The sequence below is a fragment of the Cylas formicarius genome, unplaced genomic scaffold (genome assembly GCF_029955315.1).
Source record: "Cylas formicarius isolate icCylForm1 unplaced genomic scaffold, icCylForm1.1 PGA_scaffold_6__28_contigs__length_40554024, whole genome shotgun sequence".
Classification (NCBI taxonomy): Eukaryota; Metazoa; Arthropoda; class Insecta; order Coleoptera; family Brentidae; genus Cylas; species Cylas formicarius.
In genome coordinates, this window is record NW_026844347.1 from 16,067,719 (window position 1) to 16,080,848 (window position 13,130).

At 32.4% G+C, this 13,130-nt stretch overlaps 1 protein-coding gene across 2 annotated transcripts in view; it reads right to left on the minus strand.

Moving 5' to 3' along the window:
- Positions 1 to 13,130, minus strand: part of LOC132702844 (UDP-glycosyltransferase UGT5-like) — a 31,327-nt gene that overhangs the window by 12,473 nt on the left and 5,724 nt on the right. Inside the window, exon 1 of one of the 2 annotated variants that reach the window (XM_060671668.1) lies at positions 8,168 to 8,234. The exons of the other annotated variant lie outside the window; for it this stretch is intronic. The gene's annotated coding sequence lies outside the window, so the exon portion shown is untranslated. Of the gene's footprint in view, positions 1 to 8,167; positions 8,235 to 13,130 lie in introns of those variants that run through there. 2 annotated transcript variants of the gene reach the window in all.

Below are 13,130 nucleotides of genomic sequence, written 5' to 3' on the forward strand. Positions count from 1 at the left end.
CCTACACTTGCCGTTGTTGTCGTTCCTTACAACCAAAAACCTCCCTAGCCACATATTAAAAGTTAAGAAATATGACGTGAAATCCGGTAAATCGGGTTTAACATTTTTAAATTTTAATTAAAATTTTCATTCTGGAATGCGGACATCCGATTTTTTGGGGTCTATTTAGATTTATAAACATTACTTTTTATAGTTGAATAGTTCACTTCACATTAACTATTGAAACTAGTACTGTTCCACAAAAATATTATTTAATCAAAAAAACTAAAGCTAGAGACAAAACAAAAATAAAATTTACACTTCTTTCGTCAGTGATCTATCCATCCATAAAAGCATTTGCAAACAAAAAAGGTTAAACTCCTTTTCTTTATATTTTTGTTTTGAACGAAGGCTTTGATTTTTAGCCAGTCTTTATTGTCAAACAGTCCTGGATATTTTTTTTTCAATGCTAAACATTCAAACTATTTGGGAGGTTGACATTTTTTTTATATGTTTTGAAAAGAAATGAAAGACTTTCCTTTTTTCCCAATTCTCAAGAAGCAAATTTTGTCCTTTCGCTTGGTTTAATTTGTCCGATATTTTCATGCATTTTTTCCTGTTACGCCAAAGCTGTTTTGAGGCAAAAAAAAAAACGTTACAGTTTGTGCAGGGTAATATTTTTGGCTAGATTGTTGTTTTCTAACAGGCTTCTGAATCACGCTACTATTTAAAAAAGTTGCCCTTTCTTCTTAAGAAATTCAACAATTTTCTTCTTTCAGGATCTCTAGCTGGCAAAGAGATACTTTTGTGCACGCTATTTTCAATACTATGTGCCCCTACATACATGTCGAGCAAAATTTAATAGATAGCTTTCAGAATATATACAAAAATCCTTTTTTTGTGTTTCCTTTCCTTCTTTCCCCATTTTGCTTAAACTCTCCCAAATTTTGTGATGGATTGGATTCAGTGATTTCATTTAAGCTTTGTCGAGAACGAATGGAAGTTACCACTTCTTCTTCATCGGTATTCGGTATCTACAAAAGAAAATAATTATTATGCATGTAACTGAATTAATTAGCTACTTTTCAAACGGGAAAAATAAAAATTTTAGCGGTTTTAAAATTTTAGCCAAACTTTGGTTCTGTTATGTGCAGTAAAAGTTTTTAATTGAATTAATTTGCTAATTGTTAAATTGGTTAATTAGATTAATACTAAAAAAAATTTAATTGAATTTGTAGATGGTGAATGCACGTTTGAAGTATTACAGCAATTAAATGGCCTAAATGTTAAGAAATAGAACAAAAAAACATGCGTCTACTTGTTAGTGAAGTCGAGATTCTGGAAAAACTTTGTCTATTATTGATATTTTAAAATTGTTTTAATTTTTATTAATTTAAATTTCCCAATATTTCGATTATAGTAGCACTTTTCATATATGATTGATTATGATCTGAAAGTATCCAAAAAAAAAAAGAGTTTTATTTATTTATTACAGCAGTTGTTACAAGTTATAAGATGTTCAGAAAAAAATATTTTTAAGCACGGTGTATAAATCCTAGCTAAGATTAGAGTAACACAGCTAAGTAAAGGTGTACTTTTGGTAAATAAATGACAATTTTTTTATTTGCACAATTTTTTTTTCCAAAATTAACCTTATTTTTGTGTATTCTGTATACAATTTTAATACAAACTTTTTGTTTTAGGTGATTTTGAGTGTGCTTGCGCTATCCGCTTTATTTATAAAAGACCAAATAACTTTTCTTGTTTTGGGGTTTTTCTACGTTTCTCTATATAACAATTTGTTATTTTCAAAATATAAAAGCAGCAAAGCACTGCAAGCTAAAAGCAAAAACTGAATAATTCTCTATATTTTTTTCAATATGCGGGTGCCATTTGAAAGTGGGAATACGCTATAACTTTTAAAAACTTTTAAAAATTTCAATTTTTCGACAGTATGTAATTTTCAATTTTTGAATAGCACACCCTATAATTTTTTGAAATTTACTATTTACCGAGCCACCCCGGTGCTGGAAAAAATTCAAAATATTTTTTTGCTGGCCGATAACAAATTCGTCATAACCGGCACTTTAGAAAAGAAGTTCATAGGAAGAAGAAAGCTAAAAACGTTTTCACACACACACACATAAAATAGTGGTATACTTACCAGACAATTTACTTAGAAATCGCTCTTGTTCGTTTCTATCGGTGTCTGGCGATTCATATTTAGGAATTTCGAAAATGTCTAAACAATCGCTATCAATCTTATTACGAGCAAGCATTATGATTTTGCTACTCCTATTCGTTCTGAAACAATCTAGAAATAGAACAGAAAAATGCCAAAAAACACCTTTATACACACTTTATACTTGACGCTTGCTACACTCAACGCACACCAGAACTGGCGAAAATAACCGAAATAATAATATAAGTTAATAATGACGCTTCATACGCGAATAAGTATATGATTAAAACAGATTTGTATATCTTTTACCCTTAACATTGATGCCAAAATGTGTGACGCTCTAGACGCGAACAATGTCCATACAATATACTCAATACATACTCACAGTCTACGTTAGGAACTAAATTATACTTTTCACGTTTATTCAGTGATAAATATGGCGTCTTCGGATTATTCGTTCAATCGGTTTTCATGGTGTAACAGTTGCGTTGGCAATGTTAAAACGCTCTTTGCACACTGACGCTCTCGTGAATGTAATTTCATAATAGATAGACGCCGTAAGGATAGTAAGATAAATATATATATATATATATATATATATATATATATATATATATATATATATATATATATATATATATATATATATATATATATATATATATATATATATATATATATATATATATATATATATATATATATATATATATATATATATATATATATATATATATATATGATGACACTATATTCCGGGATATCATCCGTTCGCTCGTTGAACTCCGACTGGAATCCTGCATCCGACTGGAATCCTGCAAATCTTGCATCCGACTGGAATCCTGCAGACGTTTCGCCAAAATCTCACTTGGCATCTTCAATGCTCGCGCTCCGAAAACACTTCGAAGTGTGCGAGCATTGAAGATGCCAAGTGAGATTTTGGCGAAACGTCTGCAGGATTCCAGTCGGATGCAAGATTTGCAGGATTCCAGTCGGATGCAGGATTCCAGTCGGAGTTCAACGAGCGAACGGATGATATCCCGGAATATAGTGTCATCACATTTTTCCATCCGTGAATCAATACGTGAGAATATATATATATATATATATATATATATATATATATATATATATATATATATATATATATATATATATATATATATATATATATATATATATATATATATATATATATATATATATATATATATATATATATATATATATATATATATATATATATATATATATATATATACATATATATTACGGAGGTATTTGAATGTGAATGTGCTTGGCTGTTTTCACTGGATAGTTCAAAGTAAGTAGCTGTACTCTTACAGGTAAATTTGAAAACAATCATTTTTGTGTTGTGTGCCTGCTGATTAACAACATTCTTGTTCTTGTATTTTGTGTCTTCTACAGAGTTCTTCGATTTGTAACCAACAACAGTCTTTTTTAAGACTGTAGATTATATTCGCGATAGATAAAGGTACGTCATAAGAATACAGATAAATATATATTAGAATCTTACAATTAAAGATTTTTTGAAGGTTCCTGGTTTCTAACACTTTATATAAATAAATTATTTTGAATGTTTACAATTTTATAAGAAATTCGGAGGAGTAGGTAGGAGCAGCAATAAAAACAAGTGACATAGAACGTAATAAGTTGTTACTTTGTACTAATTTTTTGATGTACATATTTCAAGAATTGCTAGGCAAAAACGAATGAAAACATACTTATATTCTGCTTGTTAGTTAGTTAGTTAGTAGGTAGCTAAATTCCTAGGATCCTACAATCAATCAAAAGGAAGCGTTCTGAATGTGGCTACATAGAAGATTACTCTCAATACCGTGGACAGCTAGACAGTCCAACGAAGCAGTATTAAATTAAGTCAATGCAATTGGTGACCTATATGAAACAAACAAGATAAGAATGATATCGTATCTATAGTAGGTTCTTAGATTAGACCGATACAGAACCCTCTTATAACGAGTTGAAAAAATCGAGAGACGAAGAGGAGACTGGATAGGAATACGCAGTGCGGAACAACTGTTCAGAACGTTAGGTGGACCCAATATGGCATCGAAAGAAAAAAAAGAATGTCTTTACATTACATAATAAGTCACCATATTGAACACGATGAAAGACCATGAGAAGAAAAGCTAACAAAGTAAATATTGAGTTACTTAGAATCTCATATCATAAGTAATTATCCTGACCGCATGATGGTGTCAACAATGAACGGAGTAGATAAATCAGCTGTTTACAGAAAGCTACATAAAGTGAGGTAATAAATCTTATTTTAGACATGCGTCTTTGCGGACCTGACGAAAATCAAGGAGTCGCGCGTAAATGTTGATCAAATGGGGGGTTTTTCATATGTAAGGGGAATCGTAGATCAAACTTAGCTCCCCCCGAGTACACGAGAATTGCATAGATCAAGATGGATACTATTCCTTAGACATTTTGGTAATTTTTGATCCGGATAATTGCTTTTATGCTATTAGTGCGTGATGGCTTGAAAGCGTGGACTTGTATTTAGAAATATTTATTCCATTTGAAGGAGGTGGCCATCTCCAGGAGCTTTTAGTTGACTATTATGAAAAAGTTGCCATAAGTATTATAGCATATTGCATATTGCACAATGTGGTTATAAAAATTATGCCTGATGATATTGTTTTTAATAAAGAAATTAAATATGAAAACCTTGCTAAAGTGGCTGCAAATATTTGCAGAAAAACTAATCAAACGGCTATTGCGAAACAAAGAATATTTTCATTGAAAATATTAAATATTTCATTTTTTTACTTGATTCAGTACGTTTGAATTTTTTTGAGCAGAAGCAAAAATAATACGTGCTTTTTCTCTGCAAGCAAAGCAAACTTTTTTTTCTATTTTTCACACTATACTTAAGCACAATTCAAATATTGTCACTGCTTTTCTGATGTCTTATTGGAAAGTGCAAAGTGTCACAAAGTGACAAAATTCTTTAGATATCACTTTTTTTTTCGCGTTTCCAATAAAGCAAAATTCATAGTGAAAACTTGCAAAGTAGTTTGGTACAATAGATTCCTGGATGTCCAAGTTGCAAGATTTAAAGTTTGATACCGTGCTGCCGAGAAAACTAAAAAATTCGTTTTTATTTTATTCTGGGGATATTTAAAGAGATAAAAATATAAAGGTTGCCACTTTTATATTCTAAAAGATAAAGTTGAGAGATTTTAAGTACGACGTTTCATTTTCGCGAAATCATCTTCCACTTGGTTTTTTAATATGGTCAGTGACAAAAATTACTTTAACCAAAACGAACCAAAACTATACCACGTATTCAAGATAATTTTTATTACGAACACAACCATGTACTACACATTAAATTAGATAGAAACAAATAGTTTTTATTAAACGTTTATTAAACGTTGAACGCCTTTGAAGCTGGGCGAAGGTATTTAAATACCTGCCCAGAGAGAAGGGAATCGAGAACAAAAATTTTTGGAAGATTTTAAGCAATATGGTGCTTGCATAAAGGCAGTTTTATACAGAAACTAATCCAGCAATGAAGAAAAAGTTAATAATGTATTGTTAGCTGTGACTGAAAATCCGGAAACATCTGTTAGAAAAACAAAACTTACAACTGGAATCGCGAAATTAGGCGAAGAACATTTTGCGAATGGTATATTAGGAAGTGTCAGAAAGACGAAAACTTTCTCAATAACACTATTTGGTCGGACGAAAGTATGGAAACAAATTTATAACCGGCGAAATGCTTACTATTCGGCAAGAGATAACGAAAGTATGGAAACAAATTTATAACCGGCGAAATGCTTACTATTCGGCAAGAGATAATCCTCGAGTACACCGAATTTTTGGAACACATTTAATATATCCGCTTACAAAATTTAGAATGGATAGGTACCCATTCAGCAGTTTCATGTCCTCCTCATTCGCCAGACCTCACTCCACTCGATTTTTTTTATTGGGATGTTTTATGGAGAAGACTTGTTCTTAAAGTCCATCAAAACATAACTGATATATTAAGAAATATTTTGAATTCGAAAGTTAGCAGTTATCTATAACAATTACAGGTTTGAACATTTTTTGAGATTGACACTGAGATTTTTTAGTTAATTTATTTAATGAATAACAATGTTGCGTGATCTACTTACTTAGTAATCATTTCATCTCTATTTTTTTATTTATATTGGCAGCACCTCCTACGCTAAAACATTGAAAATTTAAAAAAATCCTTTCCTGTGATTTAAATAAGGTAAAATTATATTGTTGACGATGATTTCGCCGAAACGAAACATCATACTTAAAATCTCTCAGAGCTATCTATTGAGCTCAAAACATGGCAATAAGAAAGTGACTTTAATTTCTTTATATCTTTTTAACCATACCAGAAAAAAATAAAAATGAAATCGTCAGTGATAGGAATTTAACAGTTTTCCCGACAGCATGTTATTAACCTTTAAATTTTGAAACTTGTTTCTAATTAACCATCTTCGTATCTGTTATGGCGTCCAATATGTCGATAATAGACATCCTTATCTTGGACACACTGTTTACAGAGTGTTTTCTAAGATAAAAATTATTGTTACAATCTCCGATCATTTCCAAAAAAAAATGAAAACTTCTCTGCATGGTCATAACAATATATAACAACAAATATTATGACAGCCTGCGGAGAAATTAGTTTTTATTGTTAAATGAATACCGTGCGATGCGCTAAAAAAAATGAAGAGAGCAAATCTGCTCATAAATTATTTTTTCAAGGAAATCAGTGGCGTGCCACTAACTGATTAAAAATAAACGAATCTTTTTTTTTTCGTTCGTTTTTGGCGCTGCTCTTAGGTAATTTGCCAGCACATTAGTTTTTAATCTGTAAAGTCCTCACAAACACAAGGCTTCCAGTGGGAATTGAACCGACAACCGCCGACATGTTCAAGTTGGCAGGGCAACGCCTTACCAACCGAGCCATCCTTGGTCCCTAAACGAATCTTATTGAGAAAAAAACAAGGTGCTGTTAATAAATTTTAACAAAATTGCCCTTCAATGAATTAATAACGACCTTTTTGAAAAATAGTAGAATATAGAAACTAGATAAGTTGTTGAAAGTGTTTTCCATCTTGGAGGATACACGCTTCAGCTCTTCTCCTCATATTGCCGCGCACTCTTTGAAAGATACTGCCAGAATTTCTCATGAAATTAGGAAGCAGGAAGCTCTGATACGGTTTTCTACAGTGTTAACCGGGATGGGATAAACCCATTAAAAAGTCCAAACTATTTAAATCTGGGGATCTAGGGGACCATGATTGAGGTGCGCCGCGACCCATTTATTTATTATTATTAAATGTGTGATTTAAATATTCCATTACTGCGCCGTTATAAATGAACTAAATTCTGTTCCTAATTAAATATGGTGCTTCTTCTAGCAATACTGGCAAATCATCTTCTAAAAACCGGCCAAAATTATGGTCATTTAGCCTTTCTGACAGGAAAAAGGGTCCATTTAAGTAATTTTCAACAATTCCAGGCCACACATTTACCAAAAACACTTCTTGATGTTTAAATTCTACAACTGCATCGGCCCAAATATGGTTATTGGGGAAATTTCTGATTGCATTTCTAGAAAAGTTAACATCATCTGTAAATATTATTTCTTGGTCAAAAAAGTGATAATAAACCCGCAAAGAAAATCTCTGGGAAGTAACGCTGTCATTTGGGTGCAATAGAAAATCGTGGAAAAATTTCAAAACCAAAGACGTGCGAGATATTCAGATTATTTCCATTAGCCAAATCATACAAAAAATACACTGCCGATTCCCTACATAACAATGCTCGGATATTTGAAACACCAAATTAATAAGACGCGAAGAACTGAATTCAAATTTATTAAATTTAAACTTAAAAGCCAAACAACTGTCAAATAAACGCCTTCACAACAGAATTAATAATACCTACATAATACCTATAATTATAAGGAATTTAAAAACACACCTCAGAGTTTACTGGTGGATAATGTCGTGGACTGTATTACGTGATGGGATTGTGCATAGAAAAATACTCAAGCTGCTTATGTGAAAAGCCATTGAGCACTGGCTGGCTGCCGGCGAGTTTCACCCGGGCTTATTCGGCGTGCAAGGTTGTCACGTTTTCTTACATTCTCAAAAAATATGGAAATTAACATTATAAATGTAAAGTGAGGCGTTAATATTTACGTAGTTCATATTCGTTCATATTTATTAAAGCATTTTAATAAAACAGATACACAATTATTTAAGTATGAAATAATAATTATAATAATTTTCTGCATGCTGTCATATTAATGTTATGGCCATGCAGAGAAAAAATCGAGAAATTAAATTTCTTTAGAAATGATTGGAAATTGTAACAATAATTTTTTGATTTTATGTCGTACCATCAATGTCTGCCAAAATAAATATAAAATAAATACGTGAAATTCCGCACGCCAACCACTGGTGCATTTTAAAAAAATTGTGATACACCAAATAATACAACTTGATACGTAGCATATGTATGCCCAATTTCATTAAATTATCTAAAGTAGTATTACAGATATTAAAAAAAAACATTTTTTGAAACTTTTTCATCTAAAAAGTTAATACATTTAGTACATATTTTAATACGATTTTTTTTTAATGGACACAAAAAATCTCCCCCTAACCCTGACCCTGTAGAATATGAACATGGTTTTAATGCACCTAAGCTTTCAATAGAAAGCAAGCAAAGCATGGATTAAATATCTGATTTCAAAGTTTGCTTATTGTACCATATTATCAGATAGTTCCCGATTTGCGTAATTTTATGATTATTTAAACATTTGTGTCATTGTTTACACGATATTGAAAATGACCACCACCCACGTCCATGCAATGACGAAGATGATATTCAAAATCTTCATTAGTCAGCAATATTTGTTAACGTAGAATCGGTAGATGTATATCACGAAAACGATAGGATCACATCAGTTTGAAAAGAAAAGTAAGATATATAGTGTTCCATTTAAGAACTTCATTTGAAAGAGGACACTGCTATATTTTGCATATCCAGATTGGCGTCGAGAAATTGAATATGCATATTTAGCAGCCCAGATTTCACATAGTTTTGTTTTATGATTACGAAATTATAGTGTCATTGGTATGGTATGTTATGTTACCTGGTTTAGCTTAATACATTGACACATACAGAAGATTGTCAGTCAAATTTCCAACGAGTTCAGCTAATATTTGGGAAATCAATTTTCCACTTAATTTATTACCGAATTTTTAGTATCAACATCATTCCCAGTCCCTTACCCTCTACCCTCTCGAGAATCCCATCCAAGACGATTTGGTTAAAGTTTGTTGGCGGGTGTTTTTCTTCAAACGGGCTTACGATAGTGACGTTGAATCCGTGCTTCGCCAATCCCTTTGCCAAACCATTTCCCAATATGTAATGACTTTTTGCGGCCATGGAAGAAACTAATAAAACGTTCGCACAATGACCGCACGGCACAAAATATAGTACGAAAATATTGAAAATTAGTCTAGTCATTTTCGTGTCCGATCAGAAGGAGCAGTTTTAGTTTCGTGAACTCACTGAATGGTCGATATCGAAATATTTAACGGATGCGCCATGCGTTTCTTTAAATAATCGGTTAGGCTTATGTAGCCAGCGGCGGATCAGAAAATTTCACTCACGATATTTAGCAAAGTGTGGAATGTTCAAAGCACATGGTATAGTCCCATTATTTAGTAGAGAGTATAGTCTGTCTCAATTTTTATGGTATTGGCTTTCGACGGACTCTCCTCAATAAAATTTCAACTATGCTATTATCTTTTGTTATTGGGTAAAGCAATTAATAAAAAAAATATTCTTACTTGAGGCAGGGATGGGCAGGGTATATTTCTTTCTTTCTGATATATTCCTTGATTCTTGACAATTTGTGGCAGTACTGAATAATCGTTTTTACTGTGCGTCTCGAAAAAGTAATTTTACGAGAATATTACAATGTCGAGCCGAAATCATTTCTCGCTTAATGCAAAACAGGTCTACTACTACTGTCTACTGACAAAAACGTCAATATCATCGATAAGGGATTTTATTAATGGTTTAGAATTCAAGAAAAGGAATAAACGTATAGGACCTAATAAGAAAGAAAATATATTGTCTTCCTACATTGGATAAACTGAAACAAAAGCTTGAAGAAGATAAAACCAAAGTCGTCCCACCTTCGAACTTCGAACACTTTCGGAGCGCGAGCATTGAAGATGCCAAGTGAGATTTTGGTGAAACGTCTGCAGGATTCCAGTCGGACGCAGGATTTGCAGGATTCCAGTCGGATGCAGGATTCCAGTCGGAGTTCAACGAGCGAACGGATGATATCCCGGAATATAGTGTCATCACATTTTTCCATCCGTGAATCAATACGTGAGAATATATATATATATATATATATATTTTTTTATCTGGAGCAGATAGTTCGTTTACCTAAGATATCACCTAAAAAATAGTTAAGAAAAGATTAATAATTCACAGTCCAGGGCGAAAAGTATTTAACACTGTCCCTTTTCATTCAAAGGGCACAGGTACCTAAAATAATACCCCTATAACAAATTTTTATGCAAACGAAATGTTTTTTTTATACGGCAAGAACTCAAGTTGCTACCACGGTATCCAAATCAACCTACTTTTGGATTCAAAAAGATCTAAGAAAAGCAAATGTGGACTATGTGGGAGATGGACCAAGCACTTCTTTTTGTAAGCCCAGGAAAAAAATGCCAAAGATTTCAAGGAAATTTGGATATATCACTCCAGGACAAATGAAATCCATTACGATCCATTTACGATTTTCATATTATCGAAAAGAGATGAGCTACTTCAAAACGTGAGGATTTAAAATGTAATCACACATCATTGTGCCTACTTTGTTTTTCTTAGTTATTACGTAGAAAATATTAGACAGAGGGATTATGCTTGAAAACATGATATGCCTTGGTTTTTTTAGGACTGTAGTGGCTCAAATTATTTATTAAAGTTTATTATCTTGTGATGTTGATCTAGAATATCTTGCAAGGAAAAAATTTTGAGAAGTTACTTTTGAAGAATGGGCTAAAATTTAAGAACATGTGAAAAAACACGAAGAAGAATTCATACAAAGAGATCTAGTATTTCACGGTTCATAGTAAATACTGGATCCATCGCAGAAAGTAACATCGAATCTGACAGTACCGGGAGCAGTATTCAGGGTACTGTTCTATCAGATTCATTCATCCCAATTTTTTGTCTTGTGACGTTTGTGAAAAAATATTTTACATTTGCGTTATTTATTATTGTTTTACGTACTAAACAAATAAATAGAAGTTTCAAAAAAATAATTTGTGTTTTATTTACTATTGCCTACTATTGCCTACAACAATAAAATTATTAATTTGATACTTCTGTTTTTATTTGTATTTAACTTCTTTTGAAACAGACCTTTTTTAGTACCCCAGTGTTTTAAGTTATCACTTATATGGACACTACAAAATATTCTTACAGTGTATCATTTGGAAAAGGCACCATTTGAACAGTTTTATACCAGAGTATATGCAACAAAAGCTTTGGTGCAACCATCACGGAAGGAAATTCCACCGAGCAGTTTGCCGTATTGTTCTGGGATTTTGAGGCGAGAAGTCAGGTCCACGATGCTGCATATTTTAAAGTATTCTCATATGGCTATGAGACATGTCTCACCTTATTTGTAAAATAGACTAAAATAGACTAGGGTAGGGGCCCATAAATTTATATTAGGCTCACTCGTTAGGTTAGGTTGCATACTGAATCCACAACTTTTCATTTTTATGATGAATCTTAAGAAATGTTAAAGGAACTTCATAAAAACTACTTCTTTCATAAAAACTATTTTTAAGCAGCCAGAGCATTGCTAATTATAATAGGAACTCGTTTTTTTTTTGATAAAAAAGTGTAGTATAAATTATTATTGACAAACCTAAAATCCTACCAAAAATTGATGATATAAAGAAATGAGACTTTGGAGTAAGAGTATATTATGCTACAAGTGTGGTAAACGACATTAAACGACTTTTTGTTTTAAACAACACGAATACATTTACTGACATAATCGTCAGAATTGACAAACGTCAAAATTTAAGGCATGCGGTAACATCTTCAAAAAAATATTCGATTGCTCCCAAACATGTGAGATAATATCCCGGAAACGTCCGAAGTATCTCGGATCCATGGGAAATGAAACTGACATGATAAAATGACACTTTCCGCATTCAAGATCGGTGTATAGCTGGCCATTTTAGAGAAAGGGGTGGAAACAGTGGAAAAGAGTGGAACAGTGCGGTAATAGTATATTACGCAACAAGTGCGGTAAATGGCATTTGACTCAAGATTTTATTTGACACTCGCTGTGTTTAATAAACGAGTGACTTAAAAACAGTTTAACGAACGTGTTGCATACTATACTTTTTCTACGACAGTTAGTTTTTGGGTACATTTTCGCAAAACAACACAAAAACATTCACTGACATGACTGTAAGAATTGACAAATGTCAAAATTCAACGGGTGGGAAATATCTCCGAAAACATCCGATTGCTCCTAAACCCGTGCGGTAAAATCGCGGAAATGTCCGAAGTGGCTCGGATCCGTGGGAAACGAAACTGACCTGGTAAACTGACGTTTTCCTCACGCTAGATCGCTGTGTAATTAGGCATTTTATAGTGATTAAAGATTGGGGGACATGGATACAAAATGATTTTGCATTTGTTGGATCTTAGCCAAACCGTTCATCAGATATGGGCATAAAATGTTGATTTTTTGAGCCTTTATTTACTATTTGTCGGTTGCAGTTGCCGCTAATAATATTTATTAAAATATTTACTACTCGCATAGTTGCCAATCACTGAATTCTATGTTGAAATTGACTGTTTAAATATCATTTAATCTAAT